This window comes from Gavialis gangeticus, unplaced genomic scaffold (genome assembly GCF_001723915.1).
Source record: "Gavialis gangeticus isolate Ggan-Ray unplaced genomic scaffold, GavGan_comp1, whole genome shotgun sequence".
Taxonomy (NCBI): domain Eukaryota; kingdom Metazoa; phylum Chordata; order Crocodylia; family Gavialidae; genus Gavialis; species Gavialis gangeticus.
The window spans coordinates 12203339-12219362 of record NW_017729017.1 but is presented as its reverse complement, the minus strand read 5'-3'; the positions used below and the strand labels follow the sequence as shown (position 1 = coordinate 12219362).

Genomic DNA, 16024 nt, shown 5'->3' with positions numbered 1-16024 from the left:
TTTTTTTTTTTTTTTTTTTTTTTTGCTGATATATCTTCCTGGAGGGGAAAGCATGCAGCAAAATTTTGTCTCTCACTAACAGCTTACTGACGGCCTTGAACTTAATTCAGATCTGCCAAGTGAAATCTAGTCTGGGCAAAGCTATATCACTTTGGGTAGCTTAATTCCACTCCAATTCTTCACATTCCTCTCTTCAGTGCCTAGGAAGAACATCTAAGGGCAAGTGTCAGGGTCACTGGCTATGGGACCTCATGGCTACCCAGTCTGCCATGCTTCTTGTAATGTTCCAATGTAGTGACATCACAATATGCCCTTGGTGGCTAATACAGCAGCCACAGAAAGGGCAGCAAGGAGCTGACTTCCCAAGAAGGGCAAGGCAGCAGCATTATCCTGATCATATTCCAAGGAAGTAAAACGACTATCTTGAGGAAACCCCAGAATACGGGTTTATTTCTAAAGAAACAGTCAGAATTTCCAAACATCAGTGGAAGGAAAAGACTGTGGAGGAGGAGAACACTTGATTATCACTGTAATACCAACAATAATTTTGTAAGTAGTAGCTGCGGATGCATTGTAATTAATGGGGCAGGGCCACTCTTACTCATTCTTACCACTTGTTGTTACTTACATATAGGCTTGACAGAATTTGTTTTTTAATTTTTAAAAATTTTCATAACTAAAAATCGATAGTTATTTTTAAGCATTCATTTTGCTTTTTATCAATATTAATTTTTAGGGGAATGCAGGCATCCCTGGCTGCACTGCCTGCTTACAGTTCCATTGGCAGTGGCTCAAGCAGCTGCTGCAGGAGCTGGGTGCCATGCTAGTTAGGCTGTGGGGGGGGGGTGGGGGGGAAGGCTATTGGCAGCTGGGACCTCGGTGCTGCCAGCCATGGCTCTGCAGGTGTTTGGCCCATGTGTCTGTATGCATCTGCACTTGCATGTGTGTGTGCATATGTACATGTCTGCATGTGTGTCTCTCTCCAGGGACACTTGGCCGCGAGTGTGGCCACTGCTGGAGCAGCCCCTGAGTGGGTGAGGCCCTTCTGCTGCCTCCTGCCAGCACAGGTGGATTAATGCACAGGCCAGCGGGGCCCCTGCCAACCAGAGGCCCTGCTTGCTTGTGGTTCATTGCTCATCGCCAAGGACGTGAAAGCCGCAGTTTTAAGCCTGACTCCATTTTTGTCTCCTTGCTGATGGGCAGCAGGGCTGCTGGGGCCCCTCAGCCAATCAGCAGCGGGAAGAACCCAGCATTCATTCCTGCCTGTGGCAGGGGGTCAGGCTAGATGATCTGTGCAGGTCCCTCCTGACCCTAGCTACTATGAAACTATGAAGACAAAATATGGTGCCAGACTTAAAACCATGGCTTTTGCTTCCTGGCTGAGGAGCAAACTGCAAGCATGGCCCCTCCACCAATCAGCGGCAGGGGGCATGCAAGGGAACCTGCAAAATTAAGAGTGCAGTCGCACACATGGCAGTCACTGCCCTGCAGGTAGGTCTGTGAGGAGGAAGAAGCATCGGGGCAGGGAGTCAGATTGAGGCCCCCATGGTGAGAGAGTGAGTGGGGCAGGGGCAGATACTGCCCAGCCAGGATGGTGAACAGAACCCTGGGGCTGGGAGCAGGATGGAGCCACAGGTGGCTTGTCCAGGGGGTATGGGGGGTAGGGAGAGGAGGCACGGGGGTGGGAGAGGTGGCTTCCCACTGCTGCATGCACCCCTGGGGGAGGCATGGGGGGGCATATGCCCCCCCCCCCCGATTTGTGCATGGGGCAAGGGTGGGCTGCCTGCTGTGGGCTTGGGGCCTAGGGCTGTGCTGGGCTCTTCCCAGTGTGGGGGCTGGGTTGGGGCTGCGCTCAGAGTGGGCAGGGGTGGGGTAGGCTTAGCTGTGCAGGGTGGGCAGTGGTGGTGCTGGAAGGGGTGGCTATGGGGGTACTACCGGGAATTTTGGGGTGGGTATATCTGCCCCTCAAGCCCCCCCCACACAGTGCCACCACTGCTCACGGCACTCCACAGGACTCCTGAGGAAAAGGCAGCAGACCAGAGTGCCCTGAGCAGGGATGGCGATTATGGAGGGCTTGGTTGGGGCTATAGCCACCCCAAAATTCCTCATAGCTCCCCCATAGCCATCTCTCCCAATGCTGCAATCACCCACCCTGCACAAATGAGCCTGCCCCAAGTGCAGCTCCAGCCCAACCTACCCCCCCTCCCACACACACACTGGGAACAGGCTGGCACAGCTCCTGATCCCAAACCCACAGCAGGCAGCTTCCCCTCACCCTGCACAAAAATCAGGGGGCACATGCCCCCCATGCCTTTGCTGGAGGTGTGCACAGTGGCAGGGAGCCGCCCCCCACCTCCCTGTGCCCCCTTTCCCTACCCTCCCCATGCACCCTGGACGAGCTGCCCGCAGCTCCATCCCGCTCCCAGCCCTGGGGTCCTATTCACTGCCTTGGCTGGACAGCACTTGCCTCTGCCTCTGACTGCCCCGCCTCCACCACACCCCTTCCCTCTCCCCATGCCTCTTCCCCCCACAGACTTACTGGCAGGGCACTGCTCTCCAAGCTGCCCATCTGCATTCTTGGCTGTGTGCATGGGGCATTTACTGGTGACATTAATTGGCTACACTGGCCAAAAAAAGCAGATAGTCGATAAATTTTCCTTTTATCAGTGCCAATCCGATATGCAACCTAAATATCAGTGCACCTCTAGAGGGGGCCCCTAATTTAGTGTTTCCCAGGGCCCCAATAAATTTTAATCTGCCTCTACCTCCCAGTGAGCCCCTGCTGTAGTGGACAGGTTTCACCTGCATGCTCATTCAGGGCCTGGCTCATCCTCTGCCGGCCTGGAGAAGTGCCAGAGGGGCAGCCCTGGGCCCCTTTGTTTCCTCCAACCCCATAGGGCTGGCTGGGAGCCAGGGCTTTCTCTGCTGCTGGGGCACAGCCCTGGCCTCTGTCCACCCCCTGCTTCATGTAGGTCCTGCAGTGAGGACCTCAGTCATAGTTAGTACCACTTGTCCTGGATTTCCTAACTGGCATCCCAGATGCTTTTTGCTTACCTCCTCTTTCAATGATTACCAATGGAAATATTTTCCATCAGTCTGTGAGTATCAGACAAAATCAATACTAATCAATAAAAATCGAATTTTGACAAGCCTTCTTATATAGAGTAATCGTTTTGCAGGACAAGGGGCTAGATTTACAATGGAGATGTCTGTAACTTGGCAGCAGCATGCCCCAGAGCAATGTTCCCAAGCACATCCTGCCTGCGTGCTTCAAAGCTGGAAATGCCACCAGCAAGCCCACTCTGGAATCATCCCCACAGGCCACTCTTAAACATGCCAGAGATGCAGAACAGCCACAGTGATAGGTCTCAGAGAAGCCTCAGAGGTGCATTTCTGGGTTTGGAGAATATGAGCAGGAATGGGTAGGTAGGGCATGTTTAGGGATGCCCCAGCTGGGCAACACTGCTGTTGTGAAGAGACATATGTGAAGAGACTTTAGCAGGACTTAGGTGCTTAATGGCTGCTTTTGTTGAAAAAGTCTAAAGTGTAGATCTTCAGAACACCTGCTTGTCTAACCCTAGCACTGCAAGTTCCTAAATTCCCTTGAAAGCTAAATACTTGACATTAAAATTACCTAATGCAAAATATTTTGTCTTTATATGTGTCCACTAGTACTCTAGTCTTGACAGGACTGAACAACTCAACACCTGTCTCACATATAAGCTAGCCTTATATGTAATACTGATCCACAAAGTAAGAGCTTCTCTGCCCATCCCATTCATTAGGTGTTGCTAAAGCACAAATGTGGTGCCTCCTTTTATGGCACTGCATAGTGACACGTTCCCCACGAGTCATCTTTTCAGGAGGACCACTCCTTTGTTTCTGGGAAAAAGAGCTTCAGCACCTAACTCTAGAAGAGTTAGGGCTCTGAGCCCTGAGTGGAGGGAGATGCCTACACAAAATGGTTTTTGGTACCTTCACCATGATTTAAGTGGACTTCGGGGGATAAATCCAAATTGCAATCCTCAAATTCCTGCTCAACAGCCTTCTAACCTTTGAAGCACAAACAAATTTAAGGTAAGATTGTACCTTAAAATTAGGCCAGGTTAAGATCACTTAAAACTTGAATGATCACATATTAAGGATTGTTAAGAAGTGCTAAGTGACCTTTAGGCATTTTTAAAAGTGACACCACTTGGGCAAGGATTATCTTTGAGCTGTGCTACCAAGCTTGAACTTAAGTTCTGTGTGTTCACCTGAACCCTGCAGGGGTTGGATATGGGTGTATAGGGGCAACATAGGGTGCAGAGAGCCTGGGAACAGGAGGGGGAGGGGAACCCTCCCCCCACCCCCTGAGCTGATGCCTCTGCCACTGCTTACAAGTTGATTGGGTTGGCAGATCCATGGGTGGAAGTGCTGATCAGGGAGTTGAAGGAGTAACTGGGAGTTGATTGGATAGCAGGGTGAATTGGGAACCAGAGGAGGTGATCCAAATGATGCAGGGGGCCCCTGGCCTATACTGCGACTAAAGATCCAGTGAGCAGAGCAGGCATGGAACAGACTTGCAGCCCCTAGCCATGACCCTGCTTGCCAGCCCTCTAGTGGTAGGACTAAGAAGTGCACAGTAGAGTGGCTATTAACCCCAATGTGTGACTCATCATTAGCACTTGATAACCTTAACACAAACTAACATTTCTTGGAATTATTACCTGCTAACTCTAATGTTTAATCTTAACCTTAATCTCATCATTTCCTATTGGCTAGCTCTAGGCACGTCTCTTCTTAGCATGCAAGATATTTTGGATTACCCTTCTAAGGCACCTGCCTCTCCTCACACTCTGTCCCAGGTCACTTAACTCTGGGCTTGCAATTTCACTTTGGAACCAGATGCCTGCAAGTTAGGCAATGCAGCATTGGTACTTTGTGTGTAGGCACCAAAGTGTTTTATTTCATCTAGCCTCAGTCCCAAGGAGGGGTTGGGTTTATGCCTGTCCTCAGCAGTTCCTACTGGCTGCCTTTAGCAGCTCCCCATTCACTGTGCTTCTTTTATAGGTCCCACGTTTAGGTACCTAACTTTTTCCACATGTTATGAGGAGACCTAGAGGATAATATAGATGTTGGAAACTCCTCAATGCATCTAAAATTTAGGCGGGGGTTAATGCTCAGAGTTGTGACACCCAAATTCCCTCTGGGATTCTAGCCCTCAGTCCATGAGCCAAGGCTCTTACAAACATCAACAAAAGATATTAATATGTTAATGAGACAGGAGAAGAAAATACACATAACAGTCAGACAGTTGACATCTCATAGACACATAACACATTACTGCATACACACTCATGCTGTCACAGCAAAATCACCCCAAATATTCATTTGTCATTGGAGTAAAATCATATCTTCCATTTGCTTTGGGAGCTTACCACTGGCCTCTTGAGTATAGCCTACTTCTGGGGCTTCTACCTGCCCCGCCTTCAAGCCAGCACTGTGAGGTTATAGAAATTTTGTTTTAACTTTCCAGGCCAGTACTGAATAGACCCAATCAGGAAACCAACCCCCCAGGACTGTGCCACCTCCCAGTCACAGCCACAGTCCAGAGATGGGAAATTCCCACCTGGCAGATGATCCAGGCTTACCACCAGATCCACTCTCACACGCATGGGGGGCAGAAAGAGAAGACAAGGAGAAGGAAAAGCAGAGATGTCACAACATAAGGAAGACCCTGAGCTCCATCTTGCTGTTAGGAGTTATGGTCTTTGAACTGGATGAAGGCTGTTTGCTGGACAGCCTAATAGGGGAGCCTCCTCTCTGGTACATGCTGTACTCCCTGCTACTTGGAAAGGATCTCCCTGTCCAGCGTCAGAGAGAGAAACACTATCACCACTAATGGGGCTCTGTGGGGCCAAACCAGAAGGAAGATGAACACTTTAAATGCATGGCTGTGATTTGAAGAGCATTTATTATTTAGAAACTTACTTCTACAAGAAATATAATCTATGCTGTTTTTTCTGGAAAGATCTTCAACACACCTACGCTATACATATGTCCACCCAATAAAATGTTATTAATCAGTTTGGTCTTTCCCTGTGAAATTCTTTCAAGACCAGGAGACAAAAAACACGCTGGGATCAGAAAGACCACCTTTAGGAAGGAGGTTGTTATGGTATATGGCTCTTCCCACATGACATTCAACATTTGCAATGCACAAGTTTCCTCAAAACAATACATTTTTAAACACATATGAAATGCCTTTGCAAAATCAGGCAAAGCTAAATTCTGTTTGTTCATGCAAAGCATTTTTGTATAGGACACTGGCATTTGTATGAAGCATCTTTACATGGGTATGAATATCTGTCCTATACTCATGTACATGGCCTCTGCTATCCACAACAAGTCCCTGTAGAACCCTACACATGCGTCACAGCTTGATTTTAAGACAATGTAAGGATGATGTGTACACAAAATGTACACCCAGTTTTGCCTAATTTGCATAAGGAATGCATAAGCAAATAGAGTAAGGTCACCTTCCCATGGCTAATTAGACACCTGCACTGGCAATTACCTACCTTCTGCATTTGATCACTTGGTAAGGTAACTACTGGGCAAGCACATGTCTCAACATTGTCAGTCAGTGGCCTCATGATGTCAAGATATTCAATGGAGAAGGGCAGACAGAAATGTGCTTTCAAGGAGCAGTTCAAAGAAGGCCTTCACAGTAATTTGAAGAGTTTTCTTCATGCTAATTTACTGAACTGTGCAAATATTTTTTCTATAACAGTCCTTCAGAAGTGCAAAAAAATCCTATCACGTCCCTGCCCCCTCCAGGCAGCTTTTCCTGAGGAGACTCTGCATCCTCATCAGTGAGATTTTTCTAATCTATCTCCTTTTTTTTATTAACCTTTATGCCTCTATAATATTCCCACTAGACTTCACATGAGTCCTGAAAGGTCAGAGCTCCTCACGGCTGGCCGACATCCCCAGGGATGAAGCTCAGAATCGTCATATCTTATGTGAGAAGATTCTGACACCTCAGTGTTCCCAAAGCCTGCATTAGCTTTGCTAGAGCCAGTGTTTGTGGCCAGACTAAGTGGTTACATATTAATTCCCTGGCTTTTTATTCTCTGCTTTCTCTTCTCCCCTCCTCCACTCTAACACATTTTTCCATTTCTATAATTTCCTATACCCTCTCCACCTCTTTGCTCCATCTTTTCCTCTCTTCTTCTTCATCTGCACTGTCAGTCTTCTCTGCTCCCTCCCCTTAATGTCCCTCTTATTGCCTCCATCTGTGGTTCTTCTTTTCCCTTTTGTTCCTTCTCACTCCTCAAAACCCTTCCATTCCCCTTGTTTTCTCTTGGGCCCCTCTGCTCAATCCAGTCAGAAATCTTTTAATAGCTTTCCCCATCTGCACCCTACTTGGTACAGGACATTGCCCATATAAGGCTGCTTGCACTGGGCAGCACCTACTCTAGTGGGGCTGCTCACCAAAGTATGTGTTATTTAAAATGAGCAAGGACTTACAGAATGGAGCCCAAGTGATATCTCCATGGTAACATCAGATTGGGAGGCACCAGTTCTGCCCCATGAGCAGCTGGGGTATGCTCCTGGGAGAAATAGGGAAACTAGTGGATACAGAGTATCTTTTGCTTTCCCCATCTGCCCTTGCATTCCCCTGTTCCTTCTGAGCCTCAATTTAAATTACAGCCAGAACTCCCAGTGTTCAAATACCACTTAATCAGAACGAGGAAGGAAATGAAGCATCAAGAGACAGTTAGCCCATTCATGTCTCTGGCTTCCCACTCGGATGTGAACTCCAGGTCGTTCAGATGAGAGGGGAAATGAATCACAGAAAATATCAGAAGCCTGTCAGATTTCACCCCCCACTGGGCCCTGTGAATTTGCTCTTCAATAAGCCTGTGTCCAGAATAGAGTCCAATGATGTTATCAGTATTATTAAGGTTGAATGCTTCCAATTCCTATTGTGTCTCCTCTTGATATGGGGAAAAGCTGAAGATCTTCAATGTCACAAGTCTTAAAGGAAACACTTGACTATAACTCTTTCAACAATTCCATTTCCAACAGTGTCACACAAACAACTGTCCAAGGAGGAGAGCGCAGGTGTGATGTGTAATGGGAATGCAGTCTCTCTTTAGTCTAATACTGGAGTGCTTGCTTAGCCCTAGCCAGTGCAACGGTAAGCTCTGATGGAATCTCTAGCTTGACTTTTAAATCAATTGCCAAGTCTGTGCATGGTTCACATAATAGGCCAGTAGGTTTAGGAACTTTATCACAGGCTAATGGTCTCCCCAGGTTGGCAACCAAAGGCTAGGAGGCAACATGAATATAGTTCGGTCTTCAGCTCTGCCACTGACTTCCTATAAAATCTTGGGCCCCTTTCTGTACTGTGTCTGTGGATTATAATACAGAAATGCTACTCAAAGGGTACATGTGCCCCTGACTACACAGTTTCATAGTTTCATAGTTTCTCGGGTCGGAAGGGACCTGAGAAGATCTAGTCCGACCCCCTGCCATGGCAGGAAAGAGTACTGGGGTCAAACGACCCCAGCAAGGTGTTCATCTAACCTCTTCTTAAATACCCCCAGGGTAGGAGCCTGCACCACCTCCCTTGGAAGTTGGTTCCAGACCCTAGCTGCCTTGACCGTGAAATAGTGCCTTCTGATGTCTAACCTAAATCTACCCTCTGCTAGCTTGTGGCCATTGTTCCTGGTCACTCCTGGCTGTGCTGTTGGTACTGTGTAGTCATTTAGTACTGCTTTAGCTGCCGGTACTGCACAGTTCCAGCAGCGCACGGGTTGTTTCCAACCCTACACTGCCATAGCTCATTGTTATAGCATTGTAGTGTCTCATGTAGGCACACCCAAAGTGAATCAAGGGTCCACTCAAGCCAAATGATGCATTGGACCAACATGGTTTAGGCATGGGAGTTTCTGTAGCTATCACCACACAAGACAGCTATGTGGCCAGCATCATGCCCAGACACCCTGGATTCCCCATCCTGAATGACCAGGTGCCCATTTGCAGCTGGGTTGCCAGGGGATGCCTTTGGTATGAGCCTAGGGTCCTATGTCTGAAGCTAGAGCAGAATTCTATGCCACTACACCCCAACACTCAGTGTGACTAAGGCTTGTAAAATCAGGCCCGCCATGGTGTTTTACTCTCTTATACAAGGACTCCACTGGACTAATTCAAGGGCAATTATCACCTTCCAGTTGGCATTATGTTCTCTTTTCCAGCACTGCCTCCTGCCTTCCTCCTCTGTTCTGGTTGAAGAGCAGCTGCTGTCACAAGGCAAGAGTGAGGTATAAGGAGGATTACCTAGTCTCCTCACATTGCTACAGCTGCTCCCCACTCAGAACGAACATACAGCCTTCCACAGCCCTTCTGCAGTTACCAGTGCTCCCTGGCACCACTTGCTGAAGGGAAAAGCAGGAGCTCTTTTGCCAACTGAGCCCTTGCTTCTTACTGATACTCCACATAAAGGACAAAAATGACCCTTCTGTAGAAGGTAGCACAAAGCTCATGCCCCATTTAAGACCTACCTGAACCTTGTGGCAGCTGTAAACTATACTGAGGTCTGAAAATGGAGTTTCCTTAAGGTTTGGTCACATGAGGGTGGCATAAAGCCAACTCTGCAGTTCACACGCTCTTGTGTTCTGAACTTGGCCCCACGGATCATCCTCAACATATACAGAAAGTGTAATTCACATATAGGCAGTTGTAGAATCATAGCCTCATCAAAAGATTCCCTCCCCCCCTTGCAGCTTGCCATATAGATATAAAAGTGTCGCAAAGCTTTGCTTTGCAACAGCTAGTATTACAACTACTGGCATTCAATATTTAGAGTAGATAATAGATGCAGCTCGTATATGACAGTCTAGACACCATCTGTCACAGAAGTGAAGAAGGCTTTATGATTTAACTGCTTAATTGAGTATGGCTGCCCAAATTTACCAAGCAGTCCTGACTATACAGAGCAGGAAATATTTCTGCCCAGAGACAAAAACCCACAATAACACGGGCATTAACTGAGGCCAACTCATAGTTTTGTAAGTTCTGAACTAGTAGTATCCGCAGAGAGCTAACTTTCATCTCAAACCTGAGGGATAGGTGTGACAGCTTCTCTGTTGTATTTAAGCTACCTTCTTACTTCCCAAGTCATTGGGAGACCATTTAGTCAGGCCAACACTACTGTAGGTGTAATTTTGTCTATGCCTCAAGTGAAACTCATTATTTATCTGATATTCTTTGAGAAACCATGTCACTGGAAAGCAACCATGGATGTGGAAGGACAAGAGGATACAAACTACACCTCTTACATCCACACAACAAAAACCTACAGAACAAGAAGACCTGTTATCACCAAAAAGCTTAGGCTTCATGAACTCATCACAGCTGTGAAACCTGTAGGTTTTGATAAACAAAAGGCCTTTAAGGTGGGTAAGGTTCAATGGTTGCTAACCAACAGGGGTGACATGTAGGAGGTGCAAACAGGTGCACATGAGCCCTCTGAGTGTGGTGGTGCACCCACTACAAAAAGGCGCTGTCGACACATGCTGCTCGCCATTCCTCTTCCCCCGCCACCACTGTCTGCAGCCAGTCAGTGATCCTTGCTGGCCACTGCTGCCGCTGTTGGCAGCGTCTGCAGGTGGTCTCCGCCCCCTGGTTGGCACTCGCCACTCTGTCCCCACCACCACCAGCACCGGCGATGTCTGAGGGAGCTCCCTGCTTACTCCTGCGGCACTCCTGCCGCTGTTGTGCCCCCCTAGCCCCCAGTGTCATTCATGCCAACTAGCGTCTTCCCATGTGTCTGCAGATAAGCCAGAAACATGAAAAGTGAATGCAAAACCACAGTGATCTCTCTCAGTACTAGAGGTTTTTGAATTTGGAGTCCCAGGGCAGGGGTCCAAGTAAGCAACCACCTACCTGCAAGCTAAAGTCAGGGAGAGAGTCTTCAGTGGGAGTAATATAGCACAGCAGCAGATACATGGTACCTAGCATCATTCTAAGGCAGGGGCAGGCAAAATATGGTCTGCAGCCGCATCCGGCCAGGCCATTCTATCCAGCTTGCTGGACCCCTAAAACATTTAGAAAACATTTATCTCTCCTGGCTGCCTGTCAAAGATGATAGGAGCCAGGGGAAGTAGGACTTGGGGGCAGCCAGCAGCAGGAGGCAGGAGCTCAGGTCCATCCACTCCCAGCCATTTCCTTGCTTCCTGTCCCCGCCGTGCTCCAGCATGGCTCCCAGCTATGTGGCTCCCAGCTGCAAAGCCTGGCTGGGGAGCACAGGGCCACACTAGTATGGGTGTGTGTGTGCACATGAGCAGACAGAGGCAGAGAGTGTGTGTGTAGACAAGGGCAGTGTGTGTGCATGTGTGTAGGCAGGGGCAGAGTATGTGTGTGTATGTGTGTTTGTGTTTGTAGGGTGAGTCCCACATGCATACCACACCATACCCATGCACCCATATACCCCCTTGCAATGCCATACTTGCAGATCCACACCCCCTCACAAACCCCAGCCACCCTTCCCCCACACAGCCCCATGAACGATGAGTGCCTCATAAGGCTGGGAGGCATGGCAGCCACCTGCAGGTGGTGGTGGTGGTGTCAGTGGGGCATGGCAGCGGTGAGTGGGGACCGCCTGCAGGCGGCTGAGGTGACATTGGTGGGAAGGGCGGGCTGAGCAGGGACTGCCTGCAGACAGCTGCGGCGGTGTTGGTGGCGAGGTGGGGGTGATGAGCAGCAGGCAGTGACCGCCCACAGCTGCCATCTGCACTTGCGGTGGCAGCGGGCGGGGACTGCCCACAGCTGCCAGTGGCCGCATTGGCAGCGAGGGGGTGCGGCAACCGCTTGCATAAGCCAGTGGCGGCTTCAGCAGCGGCCAATTTCAGGGGGGGGCACATGCCTACTTGTGCCCCCCTTACGTGTCACGTATGCACAGGTCCCCACAAACTCCATACCCATCCACGCTCCACATATCCACACACACACCCACATGTTCCCTCACCCCACATACCTACACACCCACAGCCCCCCACAAACCTGTACTTCCCCACAATATACAAGCGTAAGACTTCATTTTAAGCTATTTTGCAATTACTTCTATGAACACTACACAAATGCATGTAAACAAGGAAAAAAATATTTTTTGAAATCAAATTAATGAATGTTTTAGATGTTCACTTTTTAGAATATAATTTGGCATTTTATAAGTCTTCCTCACTCCTGGCCAAAGCTGTTGCAGAAGGTGCTATTAGACATCCTAGGAGAGTAGGCTGTCTGTCTGTTCCAGACATGGGGGTAATATGCACTGCTATACAAATATAAGTTGCAATACTGTCAACTTGTTATGTGTCCAGCCTTGATGCATGTCCATGGCACCAGAGGCATTTGGATACACAATTCCCATTCAATTTAATCCAAAACCTTTAGGGGGCTTTGAAAACCTTTGGCATAATTTTAGCATGGTAACATGCTATGCCCTCTCTTTCTTCTTGCACTGAACACATCTGCTTATGAGATGGGGTGACAGTAATAGGGAAGGAGGAGGGGCTCAGTTTCCTCTCTTCTATTGACAGAGAAGTGTGCCCTGGCTGGAGTAAGCAGAGCTCCTCAACAGCTACCACACTAGGATGCACCGTGCTCCCTTTTCTCTCTCTTAGTTGGCGTGGCGAGAGCTCCCCCTGCTGCTGCAATCTCCTTTTACCCCGGTGATAAGAAAATCAAAATAAAGAATTCATTCTTGCCAAGTCCTACAGCACTAGGTTGAGGGAAATACCCCTGGGTTTGGGATTTCTGGAGTGGCTCCATCTGTGCACTAAATTCTTCACTCTAGCTGAGGCTTTTTACACTAAAATAACCAGCAACATTCTTTTGTATTTGCTTAACTCCCACAAACTCAGACATGCTCTTCTATTTACTGCAAAAGCCGTCTGGAACAAATTACACACAGGCCCTCTCTAGGACCATCTGAGAAAGAAAGGTAGAGAATACTAATTTACTGGCTCCCAACTGGAGCCCATTGGAAAGGATACATTATTCATCTTCTGTATTGTTGGGAACAGTCTGTTTTGTTTCAGGGATGGAATTGCTCCAGAATCCAAATGTCTTTGCCCCCCTATCTGCATAGAGAGCTTTTCAAATAGCAAGCAGCCTTTACAACACTTTACAACCGTATGGTCCTGCTTAATGAGATGCATTCTCTTCTCTTCCACTGCCTACTGAGACTCCTGCTGGGGCAGGCCCACAGCCCTTGCAGCCTCAGCCTATTAATGCTTCTCCTGCATAAGAGCTGAATGTTTCTCTCCAACAGTGACCTTCTCTCTAAAATAACAGGGCCTTCTACAGTATCACAGCTGCAAACCAACTTCCCTTCCTTTCAATTTTCAGATCTGGTTTAATTGGTGACTTCTGTGTCTCTGGAGGGCAAGTGAACAAAAATGCCAGGGGTACCCAAGGCCTGAAAAGTATGGAAGGCAGGTGCTCTGGGAGCTCCTGTGATGAATATGATGGCTGTAGGACTGGCTCCCACCAGGGTGTGAGGATAAATTGACAGCACTGAGCTTTCCATAGGGATTCTGAGAAGGGTGATTGGTTATGTTTGATAAAGTTAATGGGAACTGGCACTGCAACCTTCTGGGTTTTATTCTGGTCTCCTTCATATCAGTTTTATAACACTTGTAACTCCAATGTCAGTAGAGTTACTCCTGATTTACACTAGTTTTGGTGGAGAATGATGCCTACACTCTCCAAGAGACAATGAGGCAGTTGAAAGATACCACTTCACTACCATCCTCACATGTGTTTTGGTGTGTTAGCAGCTGACCCTTAGGGCTTCCATCCTCTCAGATCTTAATAAGGGCATCTTACATATTTCAGTCACCATCGTTCTTTGGTAGCTACATCATTTGTATTCCCTGGACTGCATTTAATTGCTAAGGTCCCTGTCTTCCTGGCTAGGGACAGACATTTAAAAGTCTGAATCAACTCAATCTTTGCAGGTTAGTTTAACTTGGCTAGGCTGAACTGATTTGAAACTGGACAGACATTCCCTCTGAACTGAGGAAATCCAGGCACATTTCTACAGTGACTCAGGCTAGAAGCAGGGGGCACTAGAATACCCCTCCCTTCCCTTCTGCAGGGAGCTGAACTGGGACGGGAGAGGGTCAGTACAGAATTCCCCCTCTTGCTTCCGATTGAGATACCAATATTATGAACTGGGACATGCCACAGCAATTTGCAAAAGTAGGCACAGGATAAGTAGGAATTTGAGGATTATTTTCGGTCTGTAGATTTCTTCACAGTTTATAAAGGGAGATAGAATCAATATCTGAAGTTTACAAATGGAGACACTAATGCACAGAGAAGGAAAGTGACTAGCCTGAGGTCACACAGTGTGCCAGGGACACAATTTACAATGTAACCCAGGTTTTCAGCATCCCAGCCAAGCAGATAATACTTTTAGATAATAAGTGTATCTTTAGATGGCCTCCTGAGCAAAATGAAGCACAGCACTGAGATATAAGATCTGACCACTCACAGCTGCTCAGCAGGCAGTTGGGCCAACAAAGGCAGAGTAGACCCATACCCTAAAGCTCCACTTCCCTGCCATGGTGCGTTCCTCTGGGTGGAAGTGATTTCTCCCTGCAGATAGACCTTTGTGCTAGAATGGCTAAGTTCAGAAAACCCCTAGCTGGCATATGGCAGGCCCACCCTCTCTGACACTCACTCTGCATGGAGCTTCCCAGGATATTTGGCCCCTCCCTCCAGCTGCCGGGATGGCACTTTCCTAGTCAGCATATTCTTAGTCTCCATGTGGTATGCAGGACCCATGGAGATGCCTACTTCTAGACAGCCTCCCTGTTACTGGGCACAGACCAGTCAGAACTACAAATGAGAGGCACAGCTCTGGAATTTATACATAAAACCAAAAATTACCCCTCCGTTGGGCTTTATTCTAGTTTGTCCAGAATACTAAATCAGCCTGGGAAGTTATACAGGGGTGCTTACCTCAGAGGTTGTACAAAGGAACATCATTGTATAAGCCAAAACCTACGACCTTCTTTATCTCTGGAGATGCCCAACTTTTTATGTCTCTCTCCTTTGTTCCCTAGGGTACTTTGCTCTAAGCTAGGGTTGCTGTCGTGTCTGCTACGAGGAACTATAGCTCCCATGCTCCTTTGCCTTCCTGGTCCTGAAAGCTAACTTCCTTAGAAGACCAAAGGGGATTCCAGCATGTCCCACTGTTTGGACAGTAGCCTGGGCCTTAAAGCCAGGTTCACTAGCATTGGCAATGCATAGTGGGTGCATGCAGGTGCACATGCACCCCCTGAGCTTGGTGGTGCACCCCCTTTAAAAAGCACCACTGACACTGCTGCCAGCACCCGTGGACAGTTGCCGCTCACCACCCTTAACCCCCTTGCCGCCGACCCCACTGGCAGCATCTGCAGGCAGTTCTCGATTGCCACTGGCTGCCACCACTGGCAGTGTCTGTGGGTGGTCGCCAACTGGTGGTTGGCACTTGCCCCCACTCACCCCTCCCTCGCCACCAACACCATCGTGGCCACCTGTGGAAGCTCGCTGCTTGCCACCGCCATGCCCCCACTGCTGACACCACCGCCGCCACTGCCTGTGGGAGCTTGCCATGCCCTCCAGCCTCTGGAGGCACATGGCGTTCATGTTCACTAGAATGTGTGAACCCCATACTCATGGCCTTGAGACCACTTCTTCCTTTTCAGTAATCTTATAGTTTCATAGTTTCATAGATTTAGGGTCGGAAGGGACCTAGTAGATCTTCTAGCCCGCCCCCCCGCCAAGGCGGGAGAGCAACAAAACCCCAAAACAAAAACAGGACTCAAATGACTCCAGCCAGGTAGGCATCCAGCCTCTTCTTAAAGACCCCCAGGGTAGGGGCCAGCACCACTTCCCTTGGAAGTTGGTTCCAGCTCCTAGCCGCCCTAACTGTGAAGTAGTTTTTGCGGATGTCCAATCTATACCTCCTCTCCATCAACTT

The 16024-nt window shown here is 48.4% G+C and overlaps 1 protein-coding gene and 1 long non-coding RNA gene across 2 annotated transcripts in view; one reads left to right on the top strand and one right to left on the bottom strand.

Annotated features, from left to right (window-relative positions):
* Positions 1-16024, bottom strand: part of NECAB3 (N-terminal EF-hand calcium binding protein 3) — a 121654-nt gene that overhangs the window by 49429 nt on the left and 56201 nt on the right. The gene's annotated exons all lie outside the window — the stretch shown is intronic.
* LOC109294650 lies at positions 344-6068 on the top strand. The gene is made up of 2 exons (XR_002096596.1): positions 344-549; positions 5519-6068. It is a non-coding gene; the product is annotated as an uncharacterized LOC109294650 (long non-coding RNA).